Here is a 12,100-nt window from a genome sequence, read left to right on the forward strand (position 1 = left end):
CAAAGAATGCTCAAACTACCGCACAATTGCAATCATCTCACACGCTAGTAAAGTAATGCTCAAAATTCTCCAAGTCAGGCTTCAACAATATGTGAACTGTGAACTTCCAGATGTTCAAGCTGGTTTTAGAAAAGGCAGTGGAACCAGAGATCAAATTGGTAATATTCGTTGGATCATCAAAAAAGCAAGAGAGTTCCAGAAAAACATCTATTTCTGCTTTATTGACTATGCCAAAGCCTTTGTGTGGATCACAATAAACTGTGGAAAGTTCTTCAAGAGATGGGAATACCAGACCACCTGATCTGCCTCTTGAGAAATCTGTATGCAGGTCAGGAAGCAACAGTTAGAGCTGGACATGGAACAACAGACTGGTTCCAAATAGGAAAAGGAGTTCGTCAAGGCTGTATATTGTCACTCTGCTTATTTAACTTATATGCAGAGTACATCATGAGAAACGCTGGGCTGGAAGAAGCACAAGCTGGAATCAAGATTGCTGGGAGAAATATCAATAATATGCAGATGACACCACCTTTACGGCAGAAAGTGAAGAAGAACCAAAGAGGTTCTTGGGGAAATTGAAAGAGGAGAGTGAAAAAGTTGGCTTAAGGCTCAACATTCAGAAAACTAAGATCATGGCATCTGGTCCCATCACTTCATGGCAAATAGATGGGGAAACAGTGAAAACAGTGACACACGTTATTTTTTGGGCTCCAAAAACACTGTAGATGGTGATTGCAGCCATGAAATTAAAAGATGCTTACTCCTTGGAAGGAAAGTTATGATCAACCTAGACAGCATGTTAAAAAGCAGAGACATTACTTTGCCAACAAAGGTTCATCTAGTCAAAACTATGGTTTTTCCAGTGATCATGTATGGATGTGAGAGTTGGACTATAAAGAAAACTGAGCGCTGAAGAATTGATGCTTTTGAACTGTGGTGTTGGAGAAGACTTCTTGAGAGTCCCTTGGACTGCAAGGAGAGCCAACCAGTCTATCCTAAAGGAAATCAGTCCTGAGTATTCATTGGAAGGACTGATATTGAAGCTGAAACTCCAATATTTTGGCCACCTGATGAGAAGAGCTGACTCATTTGAAAAGATCCTGATTCTGGGAAAGATTGAAGGCAGAAGGAGCAGGGGATGACAGAGGATGAGATGGTTGGATGGCATCATTGACTCAATGGACATTAGTTTGAGTAAACTCCGGGAGTTGATGATGGACAGGGAGGCCTGGCGTGCTGCAGTCAGTGGGGTCACAAAGAGTCGGACATGACTGAGGGACTGAAACTGAACTGAAAAGTATGTAATTATTTGCTACTCAGAAAATTTCACACCATTTTTCCTGAACCTTAACTACCATTAAGCTCCAGTTTATAACATTCTCTCTTTCCCTCTTCAGAAGAACTTTTTTCCTATCAGGTAAAATTCCCAAATCTGACATTGTCTCTGTATTGACTTTTGTTTTCTTAAATAGCTCTTTTCCCTTCAGTTTAGAGAAAAAATTGTCTATGTCTCTGAATCTTACGACCTGTGTTCTAAAGATCATATCTCCACTCCAGGAGTTCTCCAACTTCATTATTGTACCTCTTTCTGTGCTTCAAATATTTCTTTTCTCTCATAAATATATATATATGTAAGTTCAGTTATATAGCATATATGTCGTTATATACAGTCATATGTAACTATAACTTTATATATATAAAGAGAAAAGAAATATTGGATTATACAACTATGGATATCTATATAGTTTTATATATGTTAATGGTGTATATATAGTTATATATGATCTTATGTGTTACATATATACGTATTGTATATATATATAAATTATATATATCACATAACATGAGGCAGAGGGCACGTCTGCAATTTCTCTACCTTCCCATGGATAGTCCTTCAGCTTCCAAGATAAAGAGTTAGTTAGTATCAATGTACTGTATTTTAGATAATAAGAGGATGAGAGAGGGGAAGAAATCAAATGTATATATATATTTCCTTCTGATAGCTTACACACACACACACACACACACACACATATATATATATATAGGCTTCTCTGATAGTTCAGTTGATAAAGAATCCCCCTGCAATGCAGGAGACCCTGGGTCAATTCCTGGGTCTGGAAGGTCTGCTGGAGAAGGGATAGGCTACCCACTCCAGCATTCTGGCCTGGAGAATTCCATTGACTGTATAGTCAGTCCATGGGGTCGCAAAGAGTTGGACATGACTGAGCAACTTTCACTTTCACACACACACACACACACACACACACACATATATATGTATGTATGTATGTATTTGGTTATTAAAGTGAAAGTGAAGTCGCTCAGTCATGTCCAACTCTTTGCGACCCCATGGAGTGTAGCGTACCAGGCTCCTCCGTCCATGGGATTTTTCAGGCAAGAATACTGGAGTGGGTTTCCATTTCTTTCTCCAGGAGATCTTCCCGACCCAGGGATTGAACATGGGTCTCCCTCACTGTAGGCAGACGCTTTACTGTCTGAGTCACCAGGAATGTCCATTTGTTACATACATATATAAATGTTGTGTATGCTAAGATACACATCATACATATATGATGACTAATTGGTATATAGCTTATACACACAAACATATTCATATCAAAATAAGAAGGAAAAACCATATCTACTATAGCCCTCATTTCTGCAGCTACTTGTGTGGTCATCACTGGTATTTATTACTGCCTTATTACACTACTCATTCCATATTCTTTTGCTCTCAGCAAGCACCTGAGCTGGTTGTGATTCCTTGCATGGTATGGTTACCAACGTTTTCACTCCTGAGTCATATGGGCTACTGACAACCTTGGCTAAACTGGGTTTTTGTAGTTCTCTGTTGACTTTGGCAATTTGACAGGCAGATTTTTTTTTTACCACTGAGCCACCTAGGAATCCCCAAATATTGGCTAAGAGATTATTTTTTTAAAACTGCTAAATGATGCACGAATATATTCTCTACTTAACATACATAATGCATAAAATACTTATCTCTTATTATAAAAATAATGAACATTTATTTAGAAAACATAGAAATGAAGATTAGCAAGGTACTTTCCTGGTGGTCCTTCCCTGATGGCTCAGACGGTAAAGAATCTGCCTGCAATGTAGGAGACTTGGGTTTGATCCCCTGGGTCTGGAAGATCCCCTGGAGAAGGAAATGGCAACCCACTCCAGTATTCTTGCCTGGAGAATTCCATGGACAGAGGAGCCTGGCAGGCTGCAGTCCACGGGCTCCTAAGAGTTGGATCTACACAACCTGAAGCTATTGTATCCAGCTCATTAGGCTACCATGAAGCAGTCATATTGCTGTTCATTTGTTATTGATGCATGAACCTGTATACCTATAAATAATTGTGAACATGACAAGAAAATAGTGTGACCAGAGATCTAAGAAAATGACAAAGAGTCACTTAAGGAAATCAATGGGAGTAAAAGTTTAATCAACACTGTCAATATTTATGACTGAATAGCTTCAGGTTAGCCTAGGCTATATGCTAATGAATAAATTGTGATACAATTTTTATGTCACACAGTATTGTAGTCATGTTCATTATTAGAACCATTTTAAAAATTATTTACTTCATTTATGCATTTGACTGCATTGGGTCTTAGTTGTGGCACGAGGGATCTTTTGTTGAGCACACGGACTCTCTAGTTGAGGCACCCAGACTCAGTAGCTGTGGTGCTCAGGCTTAGTTGCCCTATGGTATGTGGGATCTTCCTGGACCAGGGATCAAACCTATGTTCCCTGTACTGGAAGGCAGATTCTCAACTGCTAGATCACCAGGAAGGTTCCAGGAAACTTTATTATATTTAAAAAATTTACCTGTGAAGAAAGGCTGAGAGAGAGGCATAATGGACAATAACATAATTCTTTGAAAGGAAAGTTATGAAACAGTAATGGAACCAACTCATTATTATTAATTTTATATTAAATATCACTTACCTATGTGTACATAAGGCACGGACTATTTACTTTAACATGAGTCTTGCACACACTGTTCTGTGCCATGAATACTTAGCGTTAATGATGAAGATGATGATCTCAAAATGTCTTATACGGTTCTTGCCATACTGTTATATTTTCACGTGGCAACACTCACATACATACACAATGGATAGCTTTATATGGCTTTATGATTATTTACTTTTCACTGAGTGGAAGTGGATCATCATAAGATGAGGTCTTTTTCATGAGATGAGGTCTTTGTCCTCATCTTCTTGTTGAGGAAGCCTATTAGGACAAAGAAGAGAAGAGGTTGGTTTTGCTATCTTGGGCTGGAGGAGGTGCAAGTGGGGATAGGAAAGGCAGGCACACTCTGTGTAACATTACAGATACACATAGTAATTTCTGCCCAACTTTTTGGTTTTTCATTTCTCTAAAAATATTTCTATGTGGTTCCAATCCTTCCACCATTTGCTTTAGTTTCAGTGCCTGTATCTTGGAAGGGTTCATATTGTCAGTCAGTTCAGTTGCTCAGTCGTGTCTGACTCTTTGTGACCCCGTGGACTGCAGCGTGCCAGGCTTACCTGTCCGTCACCAACTCCCAGAGCTTGCTCAAACTCATGTCCTTTCGAGTCAGTGATGCCATCCAACCAACTCATCCTCTTTTGTCCCTTTCTCCTCCTGCCTTCAATCTTCCCAGCATCAGGGCCTTTTCTAATGAGTCAGTTCTTCGCATCAGGTCGCCAAAGTCTTAAAGCTTCAGCTTCAACATTAGTCCTTCCAATGAATACTCAGGACTGATTTCCTTTAGGTTTGACTGATTTGATCCCCTTGCAGTCCAAGGGACTCTCAAGAGTCTTCTCCAACACCACAGTTCAAAAACATCAATTCTTCAATGCTCAGGTTTCTTTATGGTCCAATTCTCACATCTATGTATGACTACTGGAAAAATCATAGCTTTGACTAGATGGACCTTTGTCGGCAAAGTAATGTCTCTGCTTTTTAATATGCTGTCTAGGTTGCTCATAGCTTTTCTTCCAAGGAGCAAGTGTCTTTCAACTTCATGGCTGCAGTCACCATCTGCAGTGATTTTGAAGTCTGTTCATATTGTGCCTAGTCACTCAATAGTCCTACTCTTTGCGACCCCATGGACTGTAGCCTTCCAGGCTCCTCTCTCCATGGGATTCTCCAAGCAAGAATACCGGTGTGGGTTGCCATTTCCTTTTCCAGTTCATGTGTAAAAGAAATCAGAAGCAGTCTTGAATAATCAGAACCCTTCTGCCACACTGTCTAATGTGAATTTGTTTTCTAGCTCCGCTTTCTCATTATCTGGCACTGGTTTGGAAGCATGAATCACTTTTAGTCATCTTCTGTTAATTCCTTTGGTAAAGAGTCTATTAACTTTTGAATTTCTCTAAGATCCGTATCTAAAATCCTTCCCCTTACCTTTTTTTGCCATATCCACAATCTTTCTTGATTTCCTTGATTGGCTCTGTTGTAAACTCTGTGAAGTCATGCACATCTGGATAAAGTTTCCTCCCACAGAAATTTATTGTTTCAGATTTGATAGCTTTCACAAATTTTGCTAGAACAACAATGGCATCTTATTGGTGTAATACTTATAGACTTTCGTGGTAATCCCTCTGGTGGAGCTCTCTTCCATAACATTGATAATCCTTTCCGTTGATAAAGCCTTAAAGGTCTTTATGACTCCCTGATCTTGAACCTGAATTAGAGACAGTGTGCTTGGGGCTACTGCTTTGATGACTTTGGCTAGGGGCATTGTCGGATATCAAAAGAACTTTATAAGGCTGTCCCTCACTGGAAATGTACTTCCTGACTTCAGGGACAAAGTGTGGATGGAGCCAATCTATATAGCAAAAGGGCTTTCCTTGTGGCTCAGCTGGTAAAGAATCTGCCTGAATTCAGGAGACCTGGGTTCCATCCCTGGGTCTGGAGAAGGGAAAGGCTACCCACTCCAGTATTCTGGCCTGGAGAATTCCATGGACTGTATAGTCCTTGGGGTCGCAAAGAGTTGGACATGACTGAGCCACTTTCACTTTCACTTTCATAAATCAAAAGAGTTCTCATTCAGATCTTCTTTTGTGGTACAACAAAGAGATGAGTAACTGATACTTATCTTTTCCCTTTGAGGTTCAAGGGCTAGCAGCTTTATAGGAAAGCAAAGTCCTGATCATAAACCTGACTGCATCTGCATCAAAGAATAGAGTTATCCTATGCCTTCCTGCCTTAAATTCTGGTGCTCACTTGTCTTCCTTACTAATAAATGTCATTTGTGGAATTTCTTTCTTTCTTTTCCCACAATAGGAAACTTTTGTCTGTATCAGTAAACTGTTCAAGTAGATGTCTTTCTCCCCAGTGATTCCCTTAATGGCATTTGGGAGCTGGTTTGCTGTCTCTTGGGTGCTAGAAGTTGCTTCTCTTGTCTATCTTGATATTTTTAAATGCAAACCTCCTAAAATTACCAAACCATCCTTTGCTTACATTAAACTCTCTAGCTTTAGATTCTTCTCCTTTTTAAGTTGTCATAAAATGACTTTGATTTTGTTTTTGAAGTCATATTAGAATCTACATAAACATATCTTTATTATATCAATCCTGCACCCACATAAAAGCTACTTTTCAGTATGAGATAAAAAGCTAGTTTGCAAAAAGTACAAGGTTTCCTCACCTACTGGTATAGTTGCAGTGACAGCTTGATGAATTTCTTTTCTTTTCTTTTTTTTTTTTTTTACAGTGGTCCGTATCCTGGATTAATTTATCTCGATAGGATGTCTGCATAACTGCAGACCTTGATCTATAGTGTATATCAAGCAAATGTAACCTTTTCTTGCAATGTCATGACTTTCCTGTGCTTGTCAGGAGCACTTCCAGCATCACTAGTAGCAGTTTGTATGGGTCCCATGGTGTTACTCAAGATTTATATGGTATTATGCTAAGCACAATGAAAAGTATGCAAGAACCATAAGACATCACTTGTAATTGAGATAGATTGTTTACTGGAGAGACAAAGTGTTCATAAGGAGATGACTAGTGTCACGTGGTATTTTCAGCTAATACAACAGGAGCTCACCACAATAGCCAACAGGAGGTAGCTACAAAATTATTACAGCGCTGCGGTTATGTGTTACAGTTACTTTTATGCAGTTATGATTTAACACTGCATCTTTACGTTAGTTTACAGTTCTCTCGACTGCAAATGGCACCATCTATTGTCTGTTAGTGTTTATGTGAGTACTTTTTTGATAACTTTGTATAATAGATTTGTGTGTATTTTATGGTGTGGATGATAAAATCGACTAGTATGTACATATATTTCATGCATTCATGACATAATCTTTTAATTTTTCTCATATTTCTAGGCTACATGGTTTGTCTTTTTTTTTCTTCAAACTGTTGCAACTCTTCAAAATTTTTTCTGATATATCTATTGAAAAAAAATCTGTATAAGTGGACCCATGCAGTTCAAACTGTTGTTCAGTGGTCCACTGTAGTAGCATTTTGTGGAAGGCCTTATGAGATGGTAGTTTAGATTACTGACTCTGCTTTGAGGCTTCTTAGTTCAAAACTCACATCTGACATTTACTGCTTCATTGATCTTGGGCATATTTCTTAACTTTTTTCACCCAGTTTTCTTGTCTGTGAAATGAAGGTGATAATAATAGTACCTACCTCACAAGTATATTGTGAGGATTAAATAAATATATACTTGTGAAGCAGTTAGAACAATGCAGAGTGTCAAAATGTTTGTTACTATTTTGTAATTCTATGAGACTATATATTACAGAAATAAAGTATTGCTTTAAAGTACCTCACAGAAGCATTGACTTTAGATCTCTTTTAAGTAAAGTCTTTCCACTGATTCTTCAAAATTTTTTGAATATTTATGTAAAATATAACGTTTTAAATTCAGTATACTTTATTTTCCTTCTGAAGGGTTTCCTAGCTCAAACATTTTAAAGTATTCATTAAAACTAGCTTCCCATCCTTTAAACAATCCTTTCATGCAGGAATGTTTGTATATGTGTATATATGCATATGTTTGCATATGTATGTGTATTGATGTATATGTATATGTGTGTATAAGAGAAAGTTTACTATTTATGATTTTCATTCAGACCTTGACTCTGAACATAAATGTAAAATGAAGTTCTGTGTTTGGCCTATTTCATCTTTTACTACCAGCTTAAGTGGAATCATGTATATGGATAAAAGTTTCTTATTTTAAATCTGCAGATCTAGTACATACTAAGAGATTATTCATTAGCTTTAAAGAGGGGAAGAAAAACCTGGGCATTTTGTAACTTTTATATTGTTCTACCACAGAAATAACATGTTTACGGACTATATTGCATTTGAATTTTGTGTCTCAAAGTATCAAATAAATGAAAATCAGAGTTTGGATACGCAAGGGAATACAAATCATTTTTGAAGATATTCATTGTGGTTCAAGGATTTTATGACACAGGTCAACATGTTTCCCATTTAACAGCAGTTTATGATATTTATGCCATTGTTATATGAATTGTGTGGTTGTACTAAGATGCTCGATACATTTCATTCTTCCTGATTGGTGGCCAGTGAGGTCAGAACTGTTCCATTAATCCAGCTGAGCACTCATATGTGAACTTTTGCCTTGATTCTTTTTTTAACTTTTGAAACCACAAAATGTATAATAGTAATTAGTTATTCCAGGATGTTCATTTCAAGATTACTGCCTGGGGTGGTGGAAGCCCTATGCTATTTGACCACAGACCAGTTGTGTAATCCCTCAGAAATGTTCTCCATCTTGCATTGGAATTGGAAAGGAGTTGATGCACCTTGAAATGTACATTTGCTTCAAACTTCAATTCAGATAAACTATGAAAAACATTAGCAGTGGGCCAACTGCATTTTGGTGCTGTTCTGTGTTTTTAAACATCTTGTGAACGAGCAATGTTCTGGTGAGAAAGTTTCTCTGACTTATAATATGTTTGACAGATATTTGAATGTGAAACCATTGCTTTTATACCACTCCTTAAATGGTTTCACTTATTTTTATATCTTGTGTCTTTTCATTAATAAGGAAAATATATTTAACAGAATGCACAACTGAAATGCTGTGTATTACTCTATAGATGGTAACTTTCTTAATGTGATTGTACTTTTTATGAGTTGGTATATTCATTAAATATTACAGCACAGTGTCCAGTAAAACCATATGTTTCTGTTCTACACTCTTCACATCTGGTTCTGTTCCCCAAGACTCAACTCTTCATCTTTTTCCTCCACTCTCTCCCAGCCCAAAGAGTTCTTAATTGTTTTCTGTCCAATTAACCTTACCTGAGTTAGGATTTTTATGTTCTCATTCTCTTCCACAGTAAAAATAATATAGTAATAATAATGATAATATCAATTTCAGCAAGTACATTGCAGTTTAATTCCATAGATTTCAGTGATTTTTTTTTCTGTGTTTCTTAATCTTGAAGCCTCTGTTGTCCTGCGATCACATTACCTTTCCCAGTCATTTCCATTTTTCTTCCTTTCCCTTCACAGCTTTATTTTCTACTAGAAGTACTTCTGTGATTTATCTATAGTGGGTATATGATAAACATTGACTAACTTTATGATCATTACCTTCCATTTGCTTTCCTTCCATAGTTGTTTCAATAAATCAGTATTGAATAGATCAGGACATGAAATGCATTATTATTTTCTTGGTACACATGCTCTGTCTAAAAGTGGGAAGAAAATCTGTATCTATGCACCTAGTTGGATTATTGTTAAGCTAAAAAGTTTCTTGAAAGAAAATTACTTTGGTGATCTGTACATCTAGGTGATAGAAGTTCCATCTTCCGCCAAAGAGAGATGGTGAGCTGCTAGTGGACGATGACCATGTTTTATTCATCCCTGTGTTTCCCTCGAGTACCTAATGCAGAGCCTCACACAGTGTAGTTAACTTAAAAACTGGCTAACTAAGTTAGTTAATTTATTCTAGTCTGGGGCATTATGATGATCTGCCAAACTATCTCTGCTAAATAAATAATAAACTAGCGTGACTTTACTATACTTCTTTTGACCAGATGAGTTGCATACCCTCAACATAGCATGTTACAGTCAAGACAGAATTTCTGAAAATTTCACATGGTTCATAGTACTCTGGAGTGAAGTAAAACTGTCATTTACTTAGAGTTGATATCCTAGAAGCCAGACTAGGAAAATGGAGAAGTAGTTCTATAAACCAGAAAACTGGATTTGTTTTTAGCAATCTAAACATTAAAATTGAAAGGTATTGACCAACACCTAAAGGATGAGAATTGGAGTGAACTTCCTAGTGTGGATTTGATTTCTCTTGAAGTGATTACTAATTATAAGTAATGAAGACCCTAGGACAGCTAGGAGTAAGTTTGAATTTAATTTAAAACCAGCACATGATGGATTGTACTTCCAGCTATTGCAATGGGCATTTATTTAATTTTTTCTCCAGAAAGCTTTTTATTTATATAGGACATCTTCCAATCATAGGAGATTATTTAGATAGGTTCTGTAGGAATATACATAGCTATTGTTCAATCAGTGGAGTTCCTGGTTTTATTTTTCTTAAGAACTGTTGATGACAGCATCCAGAAATGTTAGTGTTAGGTTTCTACAATTCTGAAATTTCCCAGAATATAAACTTCTCTAATTTAGTGAACTGAAGGAAGAAAATGCATGTTTTCAGCCCCAGTGGATTTTGATGTGAATCCTAAACCAGGCTCAATTTGGATTTCTTACATGTTATTTTGTAGACCACATATTAGCTTTAAGTAAAATGGCTGCATGTAGCCCTGTAAGGGTTTCCTACTAGTTAAGTGGTACTCATTAGAAGAATAGAGTTATAATGTTATTTATTTACTTTTAATGATATTGTGTTGATATTTAATAATAATTGACCCAGTTTATAAACTCTTCCATTTTAGCCTATACTGCCAATGTCAGTAGGGAATGTTTAATTATTTTTCTAACAGTACTGGGTGGAGGTCCATAAAATGATTTAATTATAGTATCTTTTCAGATTTAACTCGTGACCAGTATCCTAGATTTAGATGGGCACAGTACAAAATATATTCTTATTACAACATAGAGTACAATTAGAAAGGTAACCTGGGGCTGTACAAAGGGCAAACATTTAAAAATTGTAATACATTTATTTATTATTAATTAAATTAATTTATCATAAACTTAATTTTAATTACATTTGTATGAATCTGTGCCACTAGCAGTTATGAACTTATGATACATTTGTGACAGTCCTATCTGTATATTTACTGAACATAATATTTATTATGAAAGGTAATGCACTTTTTGAGAAAATGACAACTTACCAGTGCCTCAAAGCCAGCTGTTAGAGCCACTTTATGAAAATGCACAACTTTCAGTTTTCCCAAGTCTTCTTATTCTTGTTTCTAATTAAACCAAATAAGATAAGTTCTCTTTCCATATCTAAACATCTCTGAGTAAGAAAATGTCATTGTTAATATTCATTCAGGGCTATGTGAAAGGTGGAGGGAAATGAGAGAAAAAGTATGGAAATGAAGCACGGTTTTCTAACCCAAAGGTCTCCTGAGCCTGAGGTAAGGATCAGAGGAGGAGTCACAGTGGAGCAGCTGATTACAAGGTCTAGGGTAGATTGTCGTGCAGGAGGGAATGATGAAGCCTGGCTGGATCCCAATAGGAAATCAGAACAGGAGAAAACTGATGCTGAGAAGAAGGGTCAAAAGCAGAGCAGCTGGAAAGAGAAAAAGAAACAGAACCCTCCCCACCATATCCAATAGGACATTGCAGATGTATTTCATTTTGGCTCCAGTTCCTGAAACATTGATTATCATTACCATCAGCTTACAGGCAGTTCAGAATCCAATCTTTCAAAACAGAAGCCTAAGAGTATTTGATTCTTAGAAAGAAGTCCAAGTCTATGATGTGGAAACAAATAAACATCAGTTACGTATGTCTTGGTAAGTGAAGAAAATCACACAAGGCAGCTCTAGAAATAAAATATTTTGGAGGAAATTGAGAATTTCCTGGAGTAGATATACTGATTTCCTTATTTCCTGCATGTGTGCTAAGTTGTTTCAATTGTGTCTGACTCTTTGCAAT

Source organism: Bison bison, unplaced genomic scaffold, assembly GCF_000754665.1.
Source record: "Bison bison bison isolate TAMUID 2011002044 unplaced genomic scaffold, Bison_UMD1.0 scf7180017864263, whole genome shotgun sequence".
Taxonomy (NCBI): domain Eukaryota; kingdom Metazoa; phylum Chordata; class Mammalia; order Artiodactyla; family Bovidae; genus Bison; species Bison bison.